At 40.5% G+C, this 24,280-nt stretch overlaps 1 protein-coding gene across 1 annotated transcript in view; it reads left to right on the top strand.

Annotated features, from left to right (window-relative positions):
• Positions 1 to 24,280, top strand: part of LOC123754440 (uncharacterized) — a 274,623-nt gene continuing 250,343 nt past the window's right edge. Inside the window, exon 1 of the mRNA XM_069326534.1 lies at positions 1 to 1,619. The gene's annotated coding sequence lies outside the window, so the exon portion shown is untranslated. The remainder of the gene's footprint in view (positions 1,620 to 24,280) is intronic.

The raw sequence follows: 24,280 nt of genomic DNA on the forward strand, positions 1-24,280 counted from the left end.
CAGCGTGGGGTAGTTGGGTCTTCCACCTGCTCAGTGCTCGCCCAGCGGTGGTGTCGCGCGGATGTGCGTCTCTCACGCTCTTCCGCGCCTTCCTTGCTCTTGTCACGCCGCTCATGGTGTTACCTGTGGCCGATCTAGTAGTTCTGCACTACCAGCTGCGGCTTTCTGAGGCCTGGTTCCTCCCGAACTCTGTACCTCCATGTGTCGGCCAGCAATGATGACCATGAGCCGTCTTTTGAAACCTGTATAAAACTTTTTTTTGATCTTTGACTCTGGTTCGGATCCAAATGCCTTAAGACTAGAGACTCAAAACATGTAATAAAACTTCAAATTGAACCAGAAATACATTATATTTGCTTCCTGTTTAAATAAAAGTATTTATTTTTCATAGAGAAGTGTTCAGTAGATATGTAGAAGTCAAAATCTTCCTCTCTCTGACTCATATTTCACGATAATCTTGACAGAGGCTGACTGTCATATTAGATAAACTGGCACGACATCTCAGGGGATAAGCATGAAGACAGTTCCTGTCCTCTCCAGCTGATGTCTCGGCCTCTTGGTCGGACTTTACATGTAAACAATAACAATTGAGTGAAGGAGGATTTAGCGTGTGGCGTTTGACGCTGTCAGCCTAGTGTCTGGAAACTTGCTTGGTGTCCGCAGCAACTCTTGGTGTCCGGAGCAACTCTTGGTGTCCGGAGCAACACCTGGTGTCCGGAGCAACACCTGGTGTCCGGAGCCACACTTGGTGAACGGAGCCACACTTGGTGTACGGAGCAACACTTGGTGTCCGGAGCAACACCTGGTGTCCGGAGCAACACCTGGTGTACGGAGCAACACTTGGTGTACGGAGCAACACCTGGTGTCCGGAGCAACTCTTGGTGTCCGGAGCAACACTTGGTGTCCGGAGCAACACCTGGTGTCCGGAGCCACACCTGGTGTCTGGAGCCACACCTGGTGTCTGGAGCAACAGTTCTGAGTCGCGGAGATATAATGAAGGTCCAGTGACGAGAAGAATCTTAACATATACGAGAGAAAAACAGAAAAAAACAAGAGTTAATAAACTAGTGATGAAATAAATAATTTCTGGCGTCACACTGGCGAGAAGCACCATTAGTCCCACTGACAGGTTCTGAACACGTGCCTGCGCCACCTGGCCAAGTGACAACTAAATTCCCAACACTTCAGGTGCCAACGGCCGCCAACAGATATTCGTGACTAAATATAAATGGTAGTGATATACAAATGTTATAACTATTTACTAGGGGCCCCCGTTGTGGCTATAGAGTCTACAGGTGTTATCCGCGCGCATATTTAGGGTGTTTATAGGCCCGCATATTAGGAAATAAACTTTATTCCAAGTGAAGCCTCTTCAAAACTAAACCTCGAACTGGAATTGTTTTGGTATCCGTGCTTCTCCTCTCTCTCTCTCTGTGGTGTGTTTTGGGACTCGTGTGAAGCACATGTAACTACACTCCTTGTCCTCCAGGGGGTGTACTCTGAGAGGTGTACTCACCACGAGTGCCAGGGAGGCCTACTAACTACCAGCCTCAAAACACCGAACGAGAATGCCAGGAGCGTTTGGCTGGGAGAAGGCCTGCAGCATCCACGTGTCCCAGGTAAGCCAAGCCTCCCTACCCCTCATTAGCCTCACCTCTCATCTTGGCAACCTTATTCATTAGCATCTTCTCTCACCTCTCATCTTGGTCACCTCACTCACTCCTGGTTACACATTATTTTATTACATTATATATTGTTTTTAATTGCATAATAATAATAATAATAATAATAATAATAATAATAATAATAATAATAATAATAATAATAATAATAAAGAGCAAATATGCATCTGAAAAAAATATATTGACACAAAATAATGTGTAACTGGAGACGTGTATATAGCCAAGTGATGTTTTCGTTAAATTGGTGCCATGAGTGTATATATATATATATGTATATTATATACATGCGTCTGTATCTTTATACTTTATACATGTGAATGTGCCAGTATACTCTATGTATGTTTATGTACTCTGTATATTCTATACATGTGCATCTGTATTCTCTATTCATCTGTTTTTACCTGCGTACACGAAACAACTGTGTACACACATGTACAGCTGCATTATCCTGTACACACGTGTAGACACCTGTGCTTACTTTTCATCTGGGCTACACACCTGTAGCCGCAAATATGCCTCCTTAGAATAGACTTGTATCAGCAAGTCCGTATTTGTTTACAAATGTGTACACATGACACATGTGTACACATGACACATGTTTACACATGCACGCACACATATGAATAAACATACATACACAGATGAATATATTTATCCGTTCCTGTATCCGTATTTTGTATGAGAATCCGTGATATGTCCCCACTAACATGTCACCACTAACATGTCACCACTATAACATATCACCACTATAACATGTCACCACTATAACATGTCACCACTATAACATGTCACCACTATAACATGTCACCACTATAACATGTCACCACTATAACATGTCACCACTATAACATGTCACCACTATAACATGTCACCACTATAACATGTCACCACTATAACATGTCACCACTAACATGTCACCACTAACATGTCACCACTATAACATGTCACCACTATAACATGTCACCACTATAACATGTCCCCACTAACATGTCACCACTATAACATGTCCCCACTAACATGTCACCGCTATAACATGTCACCGCTATAACATGTCACCACTATAACATGTCACCACTATAACATGTCACCACTATAACATGTCACCACTAACATGTCCCCACTATAACATGTCCCCACTATAACATGTCACCACTATAACATGTCACCACTATAACATGTCACCACTAACATGTCACCACTATAACATGTCACCACTGTAACATGTCCCCACTAACATGTCACCACTATAACATGTCACCACTATAACATGTCACCACTATAACATGTCCCCACTATAACATGTCACCACTAACATGTCACAACTATAACATGTCACCACTATAACATGTCACCACTATAACATGTCCCCACTATAACATGTCACCACTATAACATGTCCCCACTATAACATGTCACCACTATAACATGTCACCACTATAACATGTCACCACTATAACATGTCACCACTATAACATGTCACCACTATAACATGTCACCACTATAACATGCCACCACTAACATTCATTAACTTTCAGAAGTTTCAATAGAAGTCAATTTCAGTTTTTTCTTTCAAATTTTTCTACATCAACTTTGGCAGGTGTAAATTATTACCTAAGATCAGCCTTAGTAATGTATATGCCTTGTAAAACAATACCTTATATATGACCCTTATATTTCAGACAGAATTAAAAACAAATTTACTCCATCTAAGAACTAATTTCTATATCTGACTAACATATATGTGTCTAGCGATTAGACGAAATCCTTTTTTTTACTTAGAAATTCTCTATAAAAATGGTTGTGTACAACTTAGTCAAATGTTTTATAAGCGTCAAGAAACAATTTAAAAAATATCTGCCTTGTGAGTTGTATTGATAAATATTTTCAGACAACAAATAACTTTCTAACAACTTAAAATAATCCGTTTTGTATGCAAAGTGATAGTCAGAGGTATTTAGTTCACGAGTAAGAGTATTAATGAATGTATAGTCAAATACTTCGCTTAATAGTGTCTTTATGACAATAGTTTAATAGTGTGTTTATGACAATAGCTTTATAGTTATCAGAAGACACAGACACTCGGCAGTTCTTTACAATGGTAACCAGTACAGCGGTGTTTATAACTAATGGTTGAGTACTGTGGGAGAGAGTACATCCCTCTACCGTGGGAGAGAGTACATTCCTCTACCGTGGGAGAGAGTACATCCCTCTACCGTGGGAGAGAGTACATTCCTCTACCGTGGGAGAGAGTACATCCCTCTACCGTGGGAGAGAGTACATTCCTCTACCGTGGGAGAGAGTACATCCCTCTACCGTGGGAGAGAGTACATCCCTCTACCGTGGGAGAGAGTACATCCCTCTACCGTGGGAGAGAGTACATTCCTCTACCGTGGGAGAGAGTACATCCCTCTACCGTGGGAGAGAGTACATCCCTCTACCGTGGGAGAGAGCCAGTAATACACATTGAACGTTAAGGTTCCATGTTTAAGGTTAGCGTAGATGTTACAAGAGTCAGCATCCCCTCCCCCCCCTTCCCCTATACAAAAACTTAAACCTTTCTCAACAATTACAGGGATTACAGTGTGCTGGTGTTGAACATTATTGGCACGATGTCAACAGGTCTCACAGACTGCTGTATTTAGGCCATACATTGGCCTAAATACAGCAGTCTACGAGACTGCTGTATTGATGCATACATTGGTGCATACGTTGCATCGTTATAGATGGTAATAATTTTTTTTTAAATGTACATGTATTTCAGAGGCCCAGAGGAATCCCAGTGTTCATGATCATGTTTTTGGAAATTTGCATGTACAAATTTGGCCGGAAATTTCATAAAACTTATTTCTCGAAATTTTCTCACCGACCTTTGACCTTACAATATTATATTTATCTTTCGTAATCCTCTTAAGGGTTTAATGAAATTGAGCCCCTGGTGCTTCGTCTGATCTGGGCCAGTCATCTATCTCAGGGACACGCCACGCCTTGCCTCAAGTTACACTAAAAGATAGATCTATTAAAATTTCCCTAACGTGATCATTCTATCCCGGCATATCTCTTAAATTAGTGTTGAGAGGGTTACTCTCCCCCCCCCCCCTCCTCTCTAACTAGCACTGATGTAAAAAAAATTAATAAAATTTAAATAAAAAATAATTGAGCTTGTTCTCATGCAAATTGCATTAAAGATTCTCGCATGCATTTGCATCAGCTGGAATTTGAATGTTATTAAATTATCCGATAAGCAGCTGCACTTAAACTTGTCCAGGGCAGCAACAGTGACCTTCTCTCACTGTAGATGTCAACGAGGGAGGAAACTCTAGTGCCAACAGCCTCTTACGAGTGAGGTACAGGTGAGGGAAGGAGTCTCTCACAGGAGGGAGCCAGGACAGGTCTCCACCACCACTCCTAGCCTTATACTCATTGATGCATTCAGTAAGATCATCATCAATGACAAAAACAATCAACGTGAGACCTCCTCCTCTCCCACCCCAAGTCAAAAACCAATATTTAATAACAACTTCCTCATTGACAGCAGGATTATGTAAATTTTCAGCATCCCTCCATGACCAACTACGTATAACTAGGCATGTTTCTTGGCAAAACAAAAATCGGGGTTAAAGCCAGCTACCACCACCATGAGGTTATTATCACGACAAGAACTCGCCATTTGAGATATTCCAACTAGCACATCTCCGCACACAGCTGCTGTGGCTGGTGAACTCAAACAGATGAGGCATGGACACACTTGTGATCAAATACTGCATTAGAGCATAACGGTAGAGCGCCCCTCATACCGTATTGATATCATAAACTTACACAGCATGTTTTATGTTACAAAATAGCAGTACAAGCAGTACATGATAGCAGTACAAGCAGTACTAGATATCAGTACAAGGTAGCAGTAAAAGATAGCAGTACAAACAGTACAAGATAGCAGTACAAGCAATACAAGATAGCAGTACAAGGTAGTAGTACAAGATATCAATACAAGATAACAGTACAAGCAGTACAAGATAGCAGTACAAACAGTACAAGCAGTACAAGATAGCAGTACAAACAGTACAAGCAGTACAAGAGAACAGTACAAGATAGCAGTACAAGCAGTACAAGCAGTACAAGATAGCAGTACAAGTAGTACAAGCAGTACAAGATAGCAGTACAAGTACTCAGGTCGTCCAGGACCTGAGCCCTCACTGGAGATATCAATGCTTCCTGTGTACGAGGCCATCTACATTATTGGAAAGGTTTTCAAATTTTCATTAAAATGCAGCCATTACTTCCGCAGAATAAAAATATCACACATTCCAAGAAGCTTTTAAAAAAATTCATAAATTCTGGGCTCGAATATATCACAGTTGACAATAATGACATTAAAATCTTGTTAAATGTTTTCCATTTTTATTTTTGTTATTTCAGTTTTTTTTAACATTTCCCATAGTTTGAAGGACACATCAATATGGCAGAAATTACCAGAGAGAACAGCATTTGTGGCCGCTCTTGTTAATTAACATCAATCTTATAAGAAATTTACCTATTTTCATTCTTAGAAATTATATTTATTGAAATCAAAGTCTCCATTTATCTCAATGTAATTATTCAGCTTGCTAGTCTCAAGCTCAGAGGAGATATACACTAACATTGACCATCAAACATTTCCCTGGTTTCAAACATTACCATCGACACCTTTTTCTTTCCCAACCAAGGATGTCTGAGTAATTAGGGCCCATTTAATGTTTTTGACACGACAGTCATATTTCTAATATTTGTTTCGTCTCTTACGAAAAGTTCAACCAGAACCGAGTGATGCGAACAAACCTGTGTAACACAAGGCGTTCCCAGGCACCGCTCGCTATGTCAAGGCCATTCAGGAGATGGTTTAACCCCGCCGGTGTGATGGAAGAGGAGGAGTGTAGTGGCAGAGGAAAGGACTGGGTACATGCGCCTGTTATAAGGGTTTCGATCCTCTTGTTGCATCCGAGGTGGTACTGCAGCGTCGGTGTTGGGGAGTAATTACACCTCACCCAGCTGGTCCTGTGAGGGAGTCAAGCACCAACGGAGGTAGTGCTTGACTCCCTCACAGGTTGAGGGAGTCAAGCACCAGCGGAGGTAGTGCTTGACTCCCTCACAGGTTGAGGGAGTCTAGCACACACTCGCGGGATGAGGGAGTTCTTACTGCCTCAGCATATTTACTTGTTGCACTGATCACAGACATAGAAACATCACAATGGTCGACTGAGGCAGCCGAGTTAAGTGGGTCAGAACAGACAGATTCCTCGCATGAATCTGAGGTGCGTTGATGGCTTGCCAGCTTGGTCTTTATGTGTGTGTGTGTTTATCAGTTTCGGGAAACTCTGAGGGCACACGACAATCACTTTTGAGCCATGTGACTGTACACTACACACTCAGAGAGTCACAGTCACAGGCCACGTCTTGAACTGGAGGAATGTAACAAGTGGGGGTCCCACAAGGCTCGTCCTGCGACCCCACCTGTTCCTAATTCATGTGAACGACCTGTCCAAGGGGGAGCGAGCTTATACACATCAAGCTTTGTCACTGCAAGTGACGCAAAGCTGGTGAGGAATGTATAAGCAGAGTACACTACTGGAAGTTACATGAGGACATTTCTAATCTCCACGAGTGGGGCAAACAAATGGCTGCTAGTATTTATTCCAAACACGTGTAAGTTAATGAAGACGAGGAAATAAAGAAAGAAGACAAGGAGGCATCTACACCATAAGGGGAAAGCAACTACAGGGATCGGAAAGGTAAACAGGATTTGCAAGTGAATATAATTCCAAAACTAACACCAGAGACACACTTAAATAGGGTAACATCGTCTACATATCTCCTTCCCTCCCTCCCTCCCTCCCTCTCTCCCTCTCTCCCTTCCTCCCTCTCTCCCCACCTCTCTCTCTCTCCCTCCCTCCCTCCCTCCCTCTCTCCCCCCCTCCCTCCCTCTCGCTCACTCTGAGGTTTGGGTTCATTAGGAATGTCACGCAGGTTTTAATTAAACCGGAAGCTGTTATCGTACATCAGCTCATCTGAAGGCTGCCCTTATAAACTCATTTATTTGATGAAATTATTATTAGTATCCATTAGGGATATGCTAACTTTACTAGTAACTATCATACAAGACACAGAATGAGCCCTGTGCCAGAGCCTTCACGTACTCGGTCAACCTGATTACACAAGTACCAAGGTGTTGAGGACCAACTTGCAAATTGGTAGTCAGTGTTGGTATGATGTATCGCTGATGGAATGATGTTCTTGAGAATGGTGCTTCCAATAAGAGGCTGTTGACGGTTGAGTGCCTTGTGTTATGGCTGCCAACTTTTGCTTGTCCACGAAGTTGGGCCAAGAGAGGAACTTTGAGAATATTAGTCTAGTACATAACAGTAAGCCTGTTCAGGACGGCCCCGGAAGTCCAAGGCTGGCTGCTTTAAAGACCAAGCAGAAGGAAGAACATTAATTATTAATTACAATAATTATTATTATAATTATTATTATAATTATTGTTATAATAAAAATGTAATTAATTAATAATTAATACTCTTCCTTCTGGTGGTCTTGAAGGAAGCCGGCCTCGGGTGAAAGGGGTTGTGACGTTCTCTGTTTGGAATTATTGTTATTAACATCTTTATTGACAAAATTAATAACAATTTTGCCTAATCTGAGGATTTCAATTAAGTCCTATTAAAGCGAGGATAATGCTGGTATTCACTGTCACGCAGGACAGAGGGTCATACATAAGACAATAGGTCTAAACTGGCACATATATATATCATGGTTAAAATCAATGTTTTAATGTATGAATATGTGAAGTTTGGAACCCGTAGGTGCGGGACTCGGAAGTCCATCTCCTGGGACTCGTGCGGCCCCAAGCTCTGCTTCAGGAGGCTGGGGTCGTTCATACCCTTGATGGGGTGGTTCTTCTCCGGCCCCGACCACGGCGGTCTCCGGGTTTGGAGTCCCTGCGCCTTCTTTTACCAACTTCGAGGTAACCTCCGGCGCTGGAGCCCCTGGGGGCAGTCCGTTGTTGCCTTCAACCTCATTCTGACAGTTCCTGCAACGGCGTTGGAACCAATCGTATTGGCGTTTGCCTTTCGATTGGAGACTTTAGGCGCCGTGGAGAGGGGGGGGGGGGCCTGTTGCATGGGTGACAGCTTCTGCGCCGTATCAATCTATTCTAGCTTTGCGCCCTGGACAGGCCACTTCAGACAACCAGGGCACAGCTCCATAGTCTCCCGAGACAGATGGATGCCCACTACTACTAATTCCATTGGAATATCGAATGTGTTGAAGGCTCTGCATGAAGTTCTAGGCCAGTACTAGAGATGAGTCTTCTCGTACAGATTTCCACCTTGTCCAAAATTCTGAAGAATAATGGGTTTCAGCGGGTCCAGGCGAGCGGTGCATACTCAAAATGGAAGTGAACTCGTGCTTCATATAAGGACTTACAATCCCTGATGATAAGGAGGTACAAGATGCGCCATACGGCTGTACGTTTCCTGGCTGCCTAGTATGCGAGGGTAAACACGAAGCTTTTTTTCTGGTAATTGAAGAGTCAAACTTCATTCCCAGTATGTCAGCTGGATCACTAAGCACTATGTTTCTCCCACTCATTTGTATGTCTGACAGATTTTCAATACAATGCCGTCTTGTTATAATCTTCACCTATGTCTTATCAGCCGGAAATGTGATCAATCATCGCCTTGTCTGTCTGTATCTCTCTGTATCTTTGTATCTCTGTACCTCTCTCTCTCTCTCTCTCTCTCTCTCTCTCTCTCTCTCTCTCTCTCTCTCTCTCTCTCTCTCTCTCTCTCTCTCTCTCTCTCTCTCTCTCTCTCTCTCTCTCTCTTTTGTTTAAATTCAGTCAATCAGAATTAAGTTTGCAACATAAAAATCAAGCAGTTTTGCCAGTGTGGCCCCAGTGGTAAATGGCCCGCGTTTTATGAGTCCATATTGAAGGGAATTAAAAATTGGGCTGACGATAACAGGATATATTTTTGTGATCGTGTCCGCTTTTATTTTACTCTTTAGCACCGCGACTGGCGATATATTGTAATGGAAGCTGCAGTGTATATATATATATATATATATATATATATATATATATATATATATATAACTGAAAACTCACACCCCAGAAGTGACTCGAACCCATACTCCCACAACTGGTATGTACAGGGACGCCTTAATCCGCTTGACCATCACGACCGGACATAAGGAAGTGATAGCCGAGGCTATATGAACCACTTCCCCGCCGGCACTCGGATGGTTATCTTGGGCATAGCATTTTATCAAATCACCTCATTCTTTGGGGCACACGTGAGGAACACAAATGCAAACAAGCCTGAATGGTCCCCAGGACTATATACAACTGAAAACTCACACCCCAGAAGTGACTCGAACCCATACTCCCACAACTGGTATGTACAGGGACGCCTTAATCCGCTTGACCATCACGACCAAAGAATGAGGTGATTTGATAAAATGCTATGCCCAAGATAACCATCCGAGTGCCGGCGGGGAAGTGGTTCATATAGCCTCGGCTATCACTTCCTTATGTCCGGTCGTGATGGTCAAGCGGATTAAGGCGTCCCTGTACATACCAGTTGTGGGAGTATGGGTTCGAGTCACTTCTGGGGTGTGAGTTTTCAGTTGTATATAGTCCTGGGGACCATTCAGGCTTGTTTGCATTTGTGTTCCTCACGTGTGCCCCAAAGAATGAGGTGATTTGATAAAATGCTATGCCCAAGATAACCATCCGAGTGCCGGCGGGGAAGTGGTTCATATAGCCTCGGCTATCACTTCCTTATGTCCGGTCGTGATGGTCAAGCGGATTAAGGCGTCCCTGTACATACCAGTTGTGGGAGTATGGGTTCGAGTCACTTCTGGGGTGTGAGTTTTCAGTTGTATATAGTCCTGGGGACCATTCAGGCTTGTTTGCATATATATATATATATATATATATATATATATATATATATATATATATATATATATATATATATATATATGGGGTACCACCTCTGGTACAATTATAGGGACCCACAGCCTCAGAAATGGGAACACTTCTCTGAACAAGAGCATTCAGGGAAAAACTTGCCATTTAACACTGAATACGTAACAGTGTTCGCTTCTCCTACCACCCCCCTTATATATATATATATATATATATATATATATATATATATATATATATATATATATATATATATATATATATATGTCGTACCTAGTAGCCAGAACGCACTTCTCGGCCTACTATGCAAGGCCCGATTTGCCTAATCGGAGGGGAGGGGGACATGGTGGGAGTGGGGTGAGGGTGGAAGGAGAGTTGGCTGAGCATTTGAGTGGGGGCAGGGAGGGTTTGGGGTAGGAAGGGTTTCTATGCAGAGAAGGGTGGTGGAGTTGCCCTCCCTTCTGGTGGTACTGGGTTGCTGGTTGTGGGTTCCCCCCTCACCCCTGGGGATGTTGTGTTGGGAGCTGTGACTTCCTGGTTTTCTCCTCTCGCCCTGCACTTCTTCATTTCTTCTGCAGCCATGGCTCTCTCCTTCCTTGTCATGTCCCTCTGGAGGAATACATTTTTTTAATTCTCCCACATATTGCAGGTGGCTCTTTCTTGTTAGAATCTTCTCCTTTGTGGCCTTGTTTGCAAACACTATCTTTAACACTCGGTCTCTGTCCTTGTTGTACCAGCCGATCCTGAAAACCTTCTCAATTCTATGTTCAGTCCCTTCCATCTCTAGCCTCCTTAGTATTTCATTCGCTGATGCTCTGTCTTTATCGTTCCATTCTGTCCTATTGGAGCCTTCCTGCTCTTTAATACCCACTGAACTTTTTCTTTCCAGCAGCTGACTAGTGGTCTTTGCTGTTTCCTGTAAGGTGGCTGCTTTCGTGGCTGCCTCCCTCACTGTGGACATTACTTCCTTGTTCTTTTTTAGCAATTCTGCAAATGTTGTTTGTACTATGGCAGTCGCTTCCAATGTACCATTTTCATCTTCTCTTTGAATGATTATCTGAGCCTCTGTCTCAGTATTGTTCTCTTTAAGGGTTTTAATCTCCTCTTTTGCAGCTGTCAGCTCGCTTTGCAGGTTGCTTATTGTATTATTCATTTCCTGCATCTTCCTTCTGTTATGCTCCAAGACCTGGGCAAACACTTCCATCATTTGGTTACATTGACTTTTCCCTGTTCCCTTGGAAGTCCTCGCTGCCATGTTTGTCACTGTTCTTACTATGTCTTGATAGGGTTTGCCAGGAGGGGGTCAGATAGATAGATAGAGATAGATAGATAGAGATAGATAGATAGAGAGAGAGAGAGAGTGAGAGAGAGAGAGAGAGAGAGAGAGAGAGAGAGAGAGAGAGAGAGAGAGAGAGAGAGAGAGAGAGAGAGAGAGAGAGAGAGAGAGAGAGAGAGAGATACAGTATGAGTGGGAGAGTGAGGAGGGAGAGGAAGAGGAGGAGGAGGGTGGTTGATATTAGTATGGTCAAACCTATCACCTAGGTGCCAAATCCTGTCTGTGATACACGTGTGTGTGAGGGCTGTTTGAGAAGGGGTGGTGACTCAATGTCTTGAGGTGAGGAGTTGGTGGTAGCCTGTGTGTGTGTGTGTGTGTGTGTGTGTGTGTGTGTGTGTGTGTGTGTGTGTGTGTGTGTGTGTGTGTGTGTGTGTGTGTGTGTCGTTGTGTGTGTATGTTTTGGAGGGGTTATGGTGAGGGAAAGAAGGGGAGAGGGGAGAGGTGGTGGGGATGGACAGTGCTGGAGGGTGAGGGGAAGGGACTTGGGGTAGCTGGTCTATGGGGGATGGTATGGTGTGTGTGTGTGTGTGGCGGAGGAATAAATTACAAAATTTACCAGATCAACAGAGCTGACCAGGCCAACGATGGAGCGGCAATTGCCGTAAAAAGAAATATTCCACACAAAATTCTAGATAACTTTCAGGAAAACTTCCTGGCAATTGAACTCCAAACTACGAAAGGTATAATCTTCATAGGAACATGCTACCAACCACCAAGACGTCCTTACCTTCCCCTGGCCGACATCATGAAACTTACCAGAAGGAACAGACCTGCCTACTTTCTGGGAGATCTGAACGCCAAGCGCAGAACACTGGGACATGGAAGGAACAACCAAGCAGGAGAAGCCATCCACAATATGATAAGGTACGGAAATCTAACCCACCTGGGCCCAGACTTCCCAACATACGTCAGACAAGGCCATAGTGGTAAACCAGACATAATACTGTCAAACAACCACTACTTCCTAAACACCCACATAGAAAGGGGCCCTGTGAGCACAAGCGACCACCTACCAATAATAATGACGCTATCAACTAACCCCATTCAGAAACCCTCACCACCAAGACTTCAGTACACTAAAACTGACTGGGAAGCGTTCAAAAGCAGTGTCACAGATTTTAATGGAAAGGAAACATCATGCATAAACGCTGAGTTAATTACATGGATTAGCACCATAGAAAAATGCATGAATGATCCAGCCCGTCCTCCAAAAATGGGGTGGTAAATGTAAGGAGACAAATAAGTGCAATTATGTACTATTCATAGCAGTTAGGAATTGTACTTATTTTCACTTAGTATTAAATCGTACTGTCAAATATATTGTGAATATTTGAGTTTACCTGAAAAACTGAATAGAAAACCAGAACCTCACCTAACCGTCTTAGTTTTTGAAGATAATAATTTTATTGCTTCTTAATTACAATTAGTACTTAACCTATAGCTATATTGATATTACAGTTTTATAAAACTAATAAAACAAAACTAAAATATATCAATAAATTGTAAAATAACTCAGGATATTTTAAAATTTTGTATAAAATCTATATTGTTTAATAAACCAGAAAAAAAATTCTTGATATTTAAAACTTGTGTATTGCAAATTGTAATTGAAAATTTCATCCTAAAATTCTGTGTGTCTTAACAGAAAACGAGGGGAATTAAATCGGGGGAGGGAGTTTGGTAAATGTAACAGCCCCATAAGTGCAATTATGCACTGGTTATGACAGTTAGAAAGTGTACTTATTACACTTAGTATTAAATCGTACTGTCAATTCGGAGGATGGGTTGCAGCATCACATCCCCGTAGCTCACCATATAACGTTCCCACACCCCTCAGCCACTGAGGCGCTCAGGACACAACAAACCAGATATAACAACCTTCTACAACTCATAACACAACACGGGTGAACGGATGAGCGCAAAAGACTACAAAGGGAACTACAAGATGAGCTGCAAGATCTGTGCAAAACAGAGTACACCAAACAATGGGATGACCTAATAAGCAAAATCCAAGTCGACTACAGAAACCCGGGAAAGTTCTGGAAAAAAGTAAAGACCGTGATGGGAAGCTCTTCTGAGGAAACGCCCTACATCATAGACGTCTCAGGAAATAAACTCTATGAGGAGAGAGAACAAGAACAGGAACTCAGGAAGTTCTGGGAAAAAAAAATATTCAGGGTAAACCCGGAAAAAACTTACATTTTTGCCCAATTAATGAAAGGGAAATTACAACTGAATTCGATAACAGAGCTGCAGCACTACTCCCAACGCAAACAATAGACCTTAACAACATACGCGATGACTGCCACCTTATGAAACACATAACCATTGCAGAGGTCCATAAAATAATTATGGGTTTCAAGAACAAGGCGCCGGGCAACAGCAAGATAAATAAGATGGTATTATCCAACATACCAGTGATTGTACTCCATCAATACACATGTATAATAAATGCAGCTCTTGCATCTGGACTATTCCCCACATACTTCAAGAATGCCACAATAAGATTAATCCCCAAACCAGGTAAACCCCCAACCCAAACTGAAAACTATAGGCCAATTTCGCTCCTCGAAGTACCAGGTAAAATATTCGAAAAAATTATCAATCAGAGACTTGTGAAGTACATGGAGGAGGAAGGGAAGTATAACACCAGGCAGCATGGGTTTAGAAACCGCAGAGGGGCCCATACAGCTATAGCCCTGATCTACGAGCATATAGCCAACGCAGTGTCGAAAAAAGATCAGTGTAATATAGTGCTTAGGGACGTTCCGAAAGCCTTCGACAAAGTGTGGCACACAGGCCTGAAATATAAGATATCTGAACTAGGACTTCCTGAGAGATTTACTGCTACTCTCTGCAGCTTTATAGACAACAGAACTGCTAGGCTTAATATCGGCGGCTACTTGGGTGACGTAACAGAACTGAAAAGTGGAGTAGCACAAGGAAGCTGCCTCTCCCCCACTCTATTCAACATATATACAGCTGACCTACCCCAACCCCAACATGGAGAATACATCACATACGCTGACGATGTAACCCAAATAATATGCCAACCGGGCCCATCAAAGCCGCTACTAGCCGACAAGACCAAGGCAGTAATGAACTCATAAACAACTTTGAGAAGCAATGGAAAATTAGCACCAACAAACAAAAGTTTCAGATAATACACATTGCGAAAAGAAACCCGGACCCCATCATCCTTGACAACCAGCCGATCCAATATGCGGAGGTAGACAGAATACTGGGACTTATGATAAATAGAACAGGGATACAAATTCATGTAAGGGACCGACTAAACAAAGCCAAAGCAGTCTTAGGAAAATTGAGGTGATTCCGAACCTCAGTACTAACATTCAGATCCACCTATATAAGGCTCTAGTTCGGCCGCATCTAGAGTATCCCCCAGTACCACTACACACCATAAAGAAAACTAACATGCAGAAACTGCAAGCAGTGCAAAATAAGGCGCTAAGGAGAGCAGCAAAACACCGTCCACCATATGATCAGACAATCCAGGAGCTCCACGAACTCCTGAACATACAGCCACTAAACATGAAACTGCAGTACCAAGCCATCAGGGTGTGGAACACCATCGAAGTGTTAGAGGACCCAATGTTAGAAAGATTACTCCAAGATGAGACGCCCCGCTCCCACAGCTGGTGGCCTCGATTCACTAAGTGATAACCCAACCCCACAGTACATAATTCCCAGATGATATATTAACCAGATATCCTTACCCCATAATTGAAAAATTGAGTATGCATATGTGTATGTGTATAGTTATGTATATGCATATGTATATGGGTATATATATGTATGTACGTGTGTGTACATATACATACACATACATGTGTGTATGTGTATGTATATGTATATATATATATATGTATGCATATATATATATATATATATATATAGGTATATATATGTATATGTGTGATTTTAATATTAGTATATTTTGGTAGCAGTCTTTCCTGTAGACATATATTATTAAATATGACCGAAAAAGTAAGATTAATAATTCTAACACGAATTTTCTCGATCTTTCGTACATTTCTTTTCACTGTTGGAGGTAAATCAAAAATCAATTCTCCAAAATTCATTTTTATTTCTAGTCTGACGCGACACTTGAGCGCGTTTCGTAAAACTTATTACATTTTCAAAGACTTTAGTTTACACATACACAACTGAATAGAACTTACATATCTCCGATTTGTTTATATCTACATTTGAGTGAGGTGGATGGGGTGAGGTGGTATTAATAGGGTATTAATTTCATCAACACAAGACAGAACATTGTTTGTTGTGCCATTGTTTCGTGTTCTGTCTTGTATAATAAAATATAATAATCATAAAAAAGTGATAGTGAGGAGAAATAAATACTCATACATATTTAACGTTACAGAATTCTCTTTATGTATATATATATACATGTATATATATATATATATATATATATATATATATATATATATATATATATATATATATATATATATATATATATATATATATATATATATATATGTCGTACCTAATAGCCAGAACGCACTTATCGGCCTACTATGCAAGGCCCGATTTGCCTAATAAGCCAAGTTTTCCTGAATTAATATATTTTCTCTAATTTTTTTCTTATGAAATGATAAATCTAACCATTTCATTATATATGAGGTCAATTTTTTTTTATTGGAGTTTAAATTAACGTAGATATATGACCAAACCTAACCAACCCTACCTAACCTAACCTAACCTATCTTTATAGATTAGGTTAGGTTAGGTAGCGGAAAAAGTTAGGTTAGGTTAGGTTAGGTAGGTTAGGTAGTCGAAAAACAATTAATTCATGAAAACTTGGCTTATTAGGCAAATTGGGTCTTGCATAGTAGGCTGAGAAGTGAGTTCTGGCTACTAGGTACGACATATATATATATATATATATATATATATATATATATATATATATATATATATATATATATATATATATATATATATATATATATATATATATGTCGTACCAAGTAGCCAGAATGCACTTCTCGGCCTACTATGCAAGGCCCGATTTGCCTAATAAGCCAAGTTTTCCTGAATTAATAGATTTTCTCTAATTTTTTTCTTATGAAATGATAAAGCTACCCATTTCATTATGTATGAGGTCAATTTTTTTATTGGAGTTAAAATTAACGTAGATATATGACCGAACCTAACCAACCCTACCTAACCTAACCTAACCTATCTTTATAGGTTAGGTTAGGTTAGGTAGCCGAAAAAGTTAGGTTAGGTTAGGTTAGGTAGGTTAGGTAGTCGAAAAACAATTAATTAATGAAAACTTGGCTTATTAGGCAAATCGGGCCTTGCATAATAGGCTGAGAAGTGTGTTATGGCTACTAGGTACGACATATATATATATATATATATATATATATATATATATATATATATATATATATATATATATATATATATATATATATGTCGCATATGTCGACCGTGCTCTAAGCCACAGCTCAGAATGGAAGCAAGTCGACGAAGAACTCTGTAGGGTAAGGCAGGTCCTAGTCAACAACGGCTTCTCCAATGGTTTCGTCGAAGACATCATAAGAAGGAAAGTGAAACGCCATGCAACCTCTGAAGAGACTACTAACACAACACCTATACCCCCTATTAGACTATTTTACAGGAACTTCTTTTCCACAGCTCATAAAACAGAGGAAAGGGTCCTGAAAGATATTGTTAATAGAAACGTTATCCCTACAGACAAAAATCAGAGGATACAACTCACGATTTACTATAAAACCAGAAAAACGGCCAGCCTACTCATGAGAAACTCTCCAGACACAAAGCAGAACGCTTTAAAAGAGACCAACGTCGTCTATGCCTTCAAATGCCCACTTGGGGACTGTAAGCTCCAAAAAACCCAGTATGTAGGCAAGACAACAACATCTCTTTCCAGGCGTTTAACGATGCATAATCAACAGAGCTCCATTAAGGAACATATAATCTCTTCCCACAACCAAACCATCGCCAGAGAAATCCTAGTAAACAACACAGAAATCATCGATAGATACAGCGATAGCAGGCGGCTTGACGTTTGCGAGGCACTACACATTAAGAAGTCAACACCAGCAATCAACAGCCAATTAATGCACAACTATATTCTACCCACCTCAAGACTCCGCTCCAATATAGAAGCATCAAGAAATATGGACCAATAGGCTTTCTACAATCACTTCCATTTCAATACCCATTGTTTCGTGTTCTGTCTTGTGTTGATGAAATTAATACCCTATTAATGCCACCTCTTGTTCTGTCTTGTGTTGATGAAATTAATACCCTATTAATGCCACCTCACCCCAACCACCTCACTCAAATGTAGATATAAACAAAATCGGAGATGCGTAAGTTCTATTCAGTTGTGTATTTGTAAACTAAAGTCTTTGAAAATGTAATAAGTTTTACGAAACGCGTTCGTGTCGCGTCAGACTAGAAATAAAAATGAATTTTGGAGTATTGATTTTTGAATTACCTCCAACAGTGAAAAGAAATGTACGAAAGATTGAGAAAATTCGTGTTAGAATTATTAATCTTACTTTTTCGGTCATATTTAATAATATATGTCTACAGGAAAGACTGCTACCAAAATATACTAATATATAACATATATATATATATATATATTTATATATATATATATATATTTATATATATATATATATATATATATATATATATATATATATATATATATATATATATATATATATATATATATATATATATATATATTAATATATATATATTAAATATGACCGAAAAAGTAAGATTAATAATTCTAACACGAATTTTCTCAATCTTTCGTACATTTCTTTTCACTGTTGGAGGTAATTCAAAAATCAATTCTCCAAAATTCAATTTTATTTCTAGTCTGACGCGACACGAGCGCGTTTCGTAAAACTTATTACATTTTCAAAGACTTTAGTTTACAAATACACAACTGAATAGAACTTACGCATCTCCTATTTTGTTTATATCTACATTTGAGTGAGGTGGATGGAGTGAGGTGGCATTAATAGGGTATTAATTTCATCAACACAAGACAGAACAAGAGGTGGCATTAATAGGGTATTAATTTCATCAACACAAGACAGAACACGAAACAATGGGTATTGAAATGGAAGTGATTGTAGAAAGCCTATTGGTCCATATTTCTTGATGCTTCTATATTGGAGCGGAGTCTTGAGGTGGGTAGAATATAGTTGTGCATTAATTGGCTGTTGATTGCTGGTGTTGACTTCTTAATGTGTAGTGCCTCGCAAACGTCAAGCCGCCTGCTATCGCTGTATCTATCGATGATTTCTGTGTTGTTTACTAGGATTTCTCTGGCGATGGTTTGGTTGTGGGAAGAGATTATATGTTCCTTAATGGAGCTCTGTTGTTTATGCATCGTTAAACGCCTAGAAAGAGATGTTGTTGTCTTGCCTATATACTAGGTTTTTTGGAGCTTACAGTCCCCAAGTGGGCAATATATATATATATATATATATATATATATATATATATATATATATATATATATATATATATATATATATATATATATATATATATATATATATATATATACCCTCGATATAAGTCTAACAGGTATAAAAATATATATACACTGGGTGCCAGTCCCCCGACAAAATGAATTATTATTCTTATTATTATAAATAACATTGTGATTGCTAAGATGTGATTACACTTGAACATGGAATATATAGTAAAACATACTAACATTTTGTCCGGATGTTCATTTGTCTCTTGCAATACTGATAGTCTTGCTGTTATTCATATTTTCGTTTAATATCTGCAACATATTCTGAATGTTCAATTTATTTTTTGGCAAAAACAAACTTTTGGCTACATTGTGTCAACGGAATTAATATTTTTGGAGCCAACACAACTTGCATATCTATATATCTATCTATCTTTCATGGCCCATAGATAGAACACACTACTTGGTCTAGTATGCAAGGCCCAATTTGCCTAACAGGCAAAGTGATTATCGTTACTATTTTTTTTAATATTATTATATTAAGAACATGAATTACTGACTTAGTTCTGTTAGGCTGGTTTTGATACAGATAGGTTGAGTTAGGATAGGTTAGGTTTGGTTATATTTCTACGTTAGTTTTTACTTAAATTATAGAAAAAATAAAATCATACATATTTATATATATATATATATATATATATATATATATATATATATATATATATATATGTATATATATATATATATATATATATATATATATATATATATATATATATAATATTACCATAATATTAATATATAATAGTGGTATATATATATATATATATATATATATATATATATATATATATATATATATATATATATATATATATATATATATATAATACCACCTCTTGTTCTGTCTCGTGTTGATGAAATTAATACCCTATTAATGCCACCTCACTCAAATGTAGATATATATATATATACATATATATATATATATATATATATATATATATATATATATATATATATATATATATATATATATATATATATACACGAATACTTGCATAAACTCACAAGTCATAGGTAAACACTCAAGGGGCTCCACCCCTGCGGTAGACTCACCAAGTAAACCCACCAAGACACATCCAGTACCCTCACCAATTCACCACGCAGATCCTTAAAAAGAGATGGAAACTCTGGAATTTATACCCAACATCTCGGCCTCCCAAGGACACCAGTAATGATAAGGGATCAGAATTCATTGTTGGTGTCCTAAAATATCCATTTTGTTTTGGATATTTTTTACATTCTACGCAAATATCTTCTACCATCTGGAGGATGAAGGAACACTAGATTACTTAATCTTTCTATTTTTATTGTTGAACGTTTCTGCAGTAATGTGACATCTTCAGGAGTACATTCTTTTAAATGGACTACTAAGTTAGCAACCTATCTGTCAACTTTCCTCAGCTAAACAGGACTACTAAGTTAGCAACCTATCAGTAAACTTTCCTCAGCTAAACAGGACTACTAAGTTAGCAACCTATCAGTAAACTTGCCTCAGCTAAACAGGACTACTAAGTTAGCAACCTATCAGTAAACTTGCCTCAGCTAAACAGGACTACTAAGTTAGCAACCAATCAGTAAACTTGCCTCAGCTAAACAGGACTACTAAGTTAGCAACCAATCAGTAAACTTGCCTCAGCTAAACAGGACTATTAAGTTAACAACCTATCAGTAAACTTTCCTCAGCTAAACAGGACTACTAAGTTAGCAACCAATCAGTAAACTTTCCTCAGCTAAACAGGACTACTAAGTTAGCAACCAATCAGTAAACTTGCCTCAGCTAAACAGGACTATTAAGTTAAGAACCCTGGCTGTAAACCAGGCGAGGAGCAGGTTACATAAAGCCACCCAGACCAAACTACAGGCATATGTGCCCTAACTTTCCCCATAAAAATAATAAGAAACGAGATTCGAATTTTTGGAAGAGGCGGAGAATCTGATAAAATATAAACAGGGAGGAAGGATAGAGCAATAAACCTCCAGGAGTAAAAAAGGAACAAACAAACAAGATTAAAAATTTATGTTTGCATTGCCAATTTATTTCTCCTTCACGCACACATTTATTTAATAAGCAAATGTCAGCGGTTGTATATATTTGATATTAATTTTTATCTGTGGTGATAATTCGTGTTATCAGGAGAGTTATTATTTATATTTATATATATATATATTGGTAGCAGTCCTTCTTGTAAACATAAGTTGTTGAATATTGACCGAAAGGGTAAGATTAATGATTCTAATACGAACCTTCTCAAAATTTCTTAGGTTTTTCTTCACTTTTTGAGGGTAGTTGAAAAATTAACTCTCCAAAGTTCATTTTTACACTTTATTTATGATCTGACGCCTAGAAGCGTTTCGTACGACACTTCTTACATTTTCAAAGACAATTTTACATGCTCTGTAAATGTTTATATTCGCTTCGGGTGAGGTGATAGAGGACGTGATTGAGGTGAACAAGTGAAACAATGGGTACACCATTGTGTGTTTTATCTTTATTTATAGAAGCAAAAAAGATAAAACACGCAATGGTGTACCCATTGACTCACTTGTTCATCTCAATCATGTCCTGAATCACCTCTTTGGTCCCGCCTCTCAACTGTCAATCAACAGGTGTACAGGTTCCTGAGCCTACTGGGCTCTATCATATCTACACTTGAAACTGTGTATGGAGTCTGCCTCCACCACATCACTGCCTAATGCATTCCATCTGTTAACTTCCCTAACACACACAAAAAAAATCAGTATGAGCGTCCTTGTGAGTGTATCTACGAGTGTGTGAGTGAAAAGTGTGTGTGTGTGAGAGAGAGTGTATGCGTGCGTGTTTTTGTGTAGTGTTTGTCCTGACTGTAACTTTGACTTGATCCAGAAAAAACAGAAACGTGACAAAGGCATCGAGGAGGTTCTTGAGTCGCGGCAGGTTGACAGTATCAAAGTGCCTGGTGCCAGCCTCCCCTGGTGAGAGGGAGGGAGGGAGGGAGAGAGAGAGAGAGAGAGAGAGAGAGAGAGAGAGAGAGAGAGAGAGAGAGAGAGAGAGAGAGAGGGAGAGAGAGAGAGAGAGAGAGAGAGAGAGAGAGAGAGAGAGAGAGAGAGAGAGAGAGAGAGAGAGAGAGAGAGAGAGAGAGAGAGAGAGGGAGAGAGAGAGAGAGAGAGAGAGAGAGAGAGAGAGAGAGAGAGAGAGAGAGAGAGAGAGAGAGAGAGAGAGAGAGAGAGAGAGAGAGAGAGAGAGAGAGAGAAAACAACGTTTAGACAGACAGATAAAGAAGTAAAGACAGATTTACTTTTATATTTATTTATTTATTATGGTTATTCGTCATTTTAAATTATGCTTCTTTCTAATTTGTAAATGATACTTGTTGCTGCTGTTTGTAGCTTTGAGTGTGTTTGTTTGGGTCTGTGTGTGGTTGTTGTGCTTGTGTGTGGTTGTCGTGCTTGTGTGTGGTTGTTGTGCTTGTGTGTGGTTGTCGTGCTTGTGTGTGGTTGTTGTGCTTGTGTGTGGTTGTCGTGCTTGTGTGTGGTTGTCGTGCTTGTGTGTGGTTGTTGTGCTTGTGTGTGGTTGTCGTGCTTGTGTGTGGTTGTCGTGCTTGTGTGTGGTTGTCGTGCTTGTGTGTGGTTGTCGTGCTTGTGTGTGGTTGTTGTGCTTGTGTGTGGTTGCCGTGCTTGTGTGTGGTTGTTGTGCTTGTGTGTGGTTGTCGTGCTTGTGTGTGGTTGTCGTGCTTGTGTGTGGTTGTCGTGCTTGTGTGTGGTTGTTGTGCTTGTGTGTGGTTGTCGTGCTTGTGTGTGGTTGTCGTGCTTGTGTGTGGTTGCCGTGCTTGTGTGTGGTTGTTGTGCTTGTGTGTGGTTGTCGTGCTTGTGTGTGGTTGTCGTGCTGGTGTGTGGTTGTCGTGCTTGTGTGTGGTTGCCGTGCTGGTGTGTGGTTGCCGTGCTTGTGTGTGGTTGCCGTGCTGGTGTGTGGTTGCCGTGCTTGTGTGTGGTTGCCGTGCTGGTGTGTGGTTGCCGTGCTTGTGTGTGGTTGTCGTGCTTGTGTGTGGTTGTCGTGCTGGTGTGTGGTTGTCGTGCTTGTGTGTGGTTGCCGTGCTGGTGTGTGGTTGCCGTGCTTGTGTGTGGTTGCCGTGCTGGTGTGTGGTTGCCGTGCTTGTGTGTGGTTGCCGTGCTGGTGTGTGGTTGCCGTGCTTGTGTGTTGTTGCCGTGCTGGTGTGTGGTTGCCGTGCTTGTGTGTGGTTGCCGTGCTGGTGTGTGGTTGCCGTGCTGGTGTGTGGTTGCCGTGCTTGTGTGTGGTTGCTGTGCTGGTGTGTGGTTGCCGTGCTGGTGTGTGGTTGCCGTGCTGGTGTGTTGTTGCCGTGCCTGTGTGTGGTTGCCGTGCTGGTGTGTTGTTGCCGTGCCTGTGTGTGGTTGTGTGTGGTTGCCGTGCCTGTGTGTGGTTGTGTGTGGTTGCCGTGCTTGTGTGTGGTTGCCGTGCCTGTGTGTGGTTGCCGTGCTGGTGTGTTGTTGCCGTGCCTGTGTGTGGTTGCCGTGCTGGTGTGTTGTTGCCGTGCCTGTGTGTGGTTGCCGTGCTGGTGTGTTGTTGCCGTGCCTGTGTGTGGTTGCCGTGCTGGTGTGTTGTTGCCGTGCCTGTGTGTGGTTGCCGTGCTGGTGTGTTGTTGCCGTGCCTGTGTGTGGTTGCCGTGCTGGTGTGTTGTTGCCGTGCCTGTGTGTGGTTGCCG

This window comes from Procambarus clarkii, chromosome 18, assembly GCF_040958095.1.
Source record: "Procambarus clarkii isolate CNS0578487 chromosome 18, FALCON_Pclarkii_2.0, whole genome shotgun sequence".
Classification (NCBI taxonomy): domain Eukaryota; kingdom Metazoa; phylum Arthropoda; class Malacostraca; order Decapoda; family Cambaridae; genus Procambarus; species Procambarus clarkii.